At 35.2% G+C, this 5,000-nt stretch overlaps 1 long non-coding RNA gene across 1 annotated transcript in view; it reads right to left on the reverse strand.

Moving 5' to 3' along the window:
• The window catches only part of LOC137626095 (uncharacterized), a 187,331-nt gene that overhangs the window by 154,726 nt on the left and 27,605 nt on the right, over positions 1-5,000 (reverse strand). The window contains exon 2 of the long non-coding RNA XR_011040983.1: positions 2,062-2,205. This is a non-coding gene — a long non-coding RNA (uncharacterized lncRNA). The remainder of the gene's footprint in view (positions 1-2,061; positions 2,206-5,000) is intronic.

Consider the following 5,000-nt stretch of genomic DNA (forward strand, 5'->3'; position numbering starts at 1 on the left):
ACCGATGCCCTTTGCGTCAATAGGCGTAGGAGATTATTATGATGATGATGATAATGATGATGATGATGATATATATATATATATATATATATGTATATATATATATATATATATATGTACATATATATATATATATATATATATATATATATATATATATATATATGTACATATATATATATATATATATATAATGTGTGTGTGATCTTCAAAGAAAGCAAAATTTATCCATAAATAACAAAATATCGCCTACTCAAAGTCTACAGCGTAAAATCAAGTGAAGCAATATTTCCTTTAGATAGGATTCCTCTCATTCGACAGGAACAGGAATTGGAAACACAATTTGAAAGCCAAATTTCTTCTTTTACAGTTTTATTTTGCCCAATACCCTTTCCACCCGTTTGCTGCTCCCTTCATTTTCAACTGATAGATGTCTCCCAATGTCTCTGTGGTTACCATTTGAACCTGAGCCAAAATTAGATGGGAGATCACCAATGAATGGTAGTCGACCATCCACTAAATAGTAGACTCAACTCGATAATAATATTTAGAATTGAGGTTAACGTCTCCATGAACCTTAAGCCGTCAAACTTTATCAACTCTGCCCTAGCTCCCTAGCCCCTCACACGTACCCTAGTCATCCCTATACCCCTACATCACCATACCCCCATAACCCTCATACCTCTCCCTTGAACAAATAACATAAGTAGATTAAGATCCTGCTTAAAAAGACGAATAAATGAATAATGTAATTAAATAACAAATAAATAAAAGTGAATGGAACTGAAGAAAACTCCCAAAAATTTCCATTAATTCACTATTCCTGTCAGAGTTACTAAATTTAAGAGACGAATGGAAGAAACACATTTCTCAGAGAGGAAAAATTCCCTCAGGGAGGTTTCTCATCAAAACCTCAATGAACGAGGATCTGGCGAATAGTAGTCGTAACTCTCATTTATTATGTGGATAAGATGAGAGTAAATATTGAATCCCTAAATGACTTTCTCAAGCGCATCTGAATCTCGATTTCCGGGGAAGATGATGTCGCGGAAAAGAGAGATCTGAATGTTCTGACGTCAAGTATATTACAGACTTCAGTCTAGGCCGTCGTCTCCTTTCGGGGTATAACCAATTGGGAGAGACCCCGAAAAGATGTTTGCCTCGTGATTAACTTCTCTCGCAACGTGGAATACTTCAGGTCTGTAGAGAAGTTGAATTCTCTCAACCTTTTGAAATATGGTTTAAAGAAAATCATAATGACTATTGCCAGTTTGTCTTGACCATTCGATAACCATGTCAAGACAAACATGAATTTATCAATAGTTTGTCTATTTTCATAATTTAGGATCATTATTCCGCATTAGGTTGCTCGTCATCCCTTTATGAAAGCTTTGACTAAAACGGAAAATAATTGCTTTGCAGGTACAAGGATTTCCAAATTAATGTGGTTTTAATATTTGAATACACGGAGCGCCCCAAGGACAGTCTTTTACTAAAAAAATGAGATTGAAAACAAGAGATGAATGAGTTTGAAAATAAGTAAAAGAACTAAACAACGAGGAAATTTTCCCCCATCAATAATATCAACGAGTTCTTCTAGAAAGGATCAATTATTATCATCATTATATCATACAAGACCACCGAACTGAATCTAGGAAATTCAACATTTTCAACCCTATCAAACGAAAATTAATGGCTATGTATTATCAGATAAAACTATATCCTCGCTAAACTTGAACTATTCAAATTCAGAAATTACAAGAATATCTTCAAAAACCGATTCAAGTTATCTTAAGTTGTCTTGAATAACTGGTTAACTCTGACACTCAGCGAAGTTTAAAATATGTTTGAAAAGCTAAATCAAACCACACCAATTAAATCGAATGAAAAGTAAAAGGTAAAACAACTAGCCTATATACCTAGAAATTCGCGAGACGTTGCAAATGACATGTAGCATCGTCCACAGAGCGAACTGTATGACTGCTTGAACCGCGTGACACACTGTAAGCGATACTCACTCAGGGATGAATTAATGACACAACCTCCTTAAAGTGAACTTACCTCACATTGCAGACATGTCATGAACCTGGTGAATCTGTATCTCTTCTCCATGTATGACACGTGTCTTCTGAGTGAACAATGCACTGCTTTGGGTGTGTATGCACCTGGTTGTATAGGCGGGGTAGGGATACCTGTCTCCCAAAACTGTAAGAGATTAAAAAAAAAATTAATTTCCTGATCACTATAGACATTTCATCAACTTTATTTTCCTCTGTTATACTCGGTAAACATAAACACGTTGTCATTATGCTGAAAAGTTTTTGAAAAACAAATAGAGAAACCTTTAATGAACACCTGAAAGACAAATTTCAAACAGAAACCTGAGCAGCACAATTATCTAACATATACACCAAACGGATAACTGTATAGCATAAACTCTAAAAGGGAAAACTATCTAACGGGAACTACGGATGAAAAGACTATCTGTGGCTAACACCAATAGGGCAAGTTACTAAAAAAAATACACCAAAATTTTAACTGACTAATGGAAACAAATATCAACTAATGTCTAACGAAAATACCCAAAAGGTAACTGTCTGACCGAAACATCAAAAGGAAAGCTGTCTAAGGGAAAACACACATAAAAAAAAAAACTGTTGAATGGTAACAAAATAGTACAAGTGTCTATTGGAAACATCAAAAAGACTAATAGAGAAACAACATAAGAACAAACGTCTAACAGTCTAACGGGAACACTATAAAGTCCAATCGTCTAACGGAACACCAATTGAAAAACTCTTTTTCCGAAACACCGAATTCACAGCTGTCAAACCTTGATCTAACATCAAAAGTTCAAGTGTCTCAATGAAACGCCAAAAGAAAAGAAGTAACAGAAATACCAAACGACAGCTGTACAATTTAAGCACAAAAGGAAAAAAATGTTTAACATAAAAAACTAGAGGACACCGGCCAAATGGAAACACCAAAATGTAAGGGGTCTAACAATCTTTCAAAAACGCTCAAAACAAAAATGTGTAACGGAAACGTAAACAATATATTAATGGAAATACCAAAATGATATATGTTTAATAGGAACAAAAGGAAAGCTGCCAAACAGAAACACTAAAAGAACTCGAAAAGCCCTCTGAGAGTGCAGACCTCCACTACAGAATCTTATTTCTCGAAACCAGCTCGCCTTTCCCCGAATCAGTTAAGACCGTAAGCGTATTTTTCAGTCGACTTTGCCTTGACCTTGACCTTTGCCGAAGGACTTTCATTATTCAATCACTTCCCGTCTCAACATAACAATTAATACCTGAAAGTTTCATTACTCTTTGAAAAAAATTGAGGGCAGGAAGTTCTTCATAAACAAACAGGGGTGAAAACATAAATTCCTCCCAACTTCCTTGGCGGAGGTAATAAATGTTTAACAGGAACAACTAAAGGATAACTTACTATCAGAAAACATCAAATGAACAAATATTAAAAATAAAGATCAAAAGATACGGTCTTAGGTTCACACCCATGGATCTTTAAATGTGAACACACAACAAGAACTGCAGCGCAAATTTTCCATAAAACTTCTGTAACAGTTACAAGGATTTTCTAATCAAACAGCAAAAATGAACTATTGATCATTCCGTCATGGAGAAATAAAATGTTTACTCTTTTACCCTGTTCTTTAAATGATTTTATTCAAAACATCCCTGTAAAGCCTTGAGAGCTAAGCACCCTCACAATTTGCATATTATGCAAGAGCACGACTACGCCCCTGCAAAACATGACATATGACCTCAAATCTGCAACCCCCCCCCCCCCAAATTTTATACATACGGCATATATTAAAAGTTATTCTTCTAGTATTATATATATATATATATATATATATATATATATATATATATAATGAGAGAGAGAGAGAGAGAGAGAGAGAGAGAGAGAGAGAGAGTGAGTTGTACAGGCATCCAAACATATATCATATTCACAAATACAGTATATTTTAATATCACTACTGAAGTAGATGATGATGAGTGAAGTATTGATTTAATAGCTCAAGCTAGAGACAACTGGCAAAATATAACCGAGGCCCTTTGCGTCATTGTGCATAGAAGGAGATGATGATGACTGTAGATATGACGAGCGATATGACTCAGTTCGATAAGCCCCGCTGCTATCTCGGGTCACCTTGGTGACCGCTGAGGTAGCGGCAGTACGGAAGTCCGCATATGAATTTATACTGTGGTGGAAGAGGGAAGTTGGGTTGTGGCACCCTAGCAGTACCAGCTAAACTCGGTTGAGTGCCTCGTCAGACAGGGAGGAACGATCAGATGAAAAATCTTCCTTTTTTATTTCTTTTATGTCAGCAACTTCCCAAAATTGGAAGAAGTGTCATGGTAGATAGATAGACTAGATAATCCACTTCTGTACTCCTGGGTCATTATTAAATCCCATTCTAACCTGATAAAACGTTGGGAGGTCTTCATTAAACAAAATCCTCGGATAAGTTATTACTGATTTCATATGGAATTTTAACCCTTTTTTTCATTACAAATATCATATATTGTAGTAATATTTTCCCTTTTTTGCCTTTTGAACAATGATGAAATTTTGAAAATCGCATGGAGAAAGTTTTGGAACTTAATACAAAAACATATATTTATGTTTGAAAATTGAAACTCGTCCTGTTAAGTGAAAGACCAAAAAATAATTCATTATAATTATTATAATATCCTTTCCAAAGAAAAGGTGGTTCCACAGGCAAAGAAATGCAAGTTCGTTGCCGCATTAAACCCCTATTGATAATGAGACATCAGTGTATCAAGTTTACAGCCACTACATACACCTACAATAAACATATAACAAGACCTACCACACTTTAAGATTGTCGGAAACTTTCATTGTTATCATTCTATAGAAACCACAAAACCAGGTATTCCCGTGCCCTTCCTTTTCCAGTCCTACAGATTTGAATCCTGAACAGTTTCCAAACCCAAATATAC

Source organism: Palaemon carinicauda, chromosome 33 (assembly GCF_036898095.1).
Source record: "Palaemon carinicauda isolate YSFRI2023 chromosome 33, ASM3689809v2, whole genome shotgun sequence".
Taxonomy (NCBI): Eukaryota; Metazoa; Arthropoda; class Malacostraca; order Decapoda; family Palaemonidae; genus Palaemon; species Palaemon carinicauda.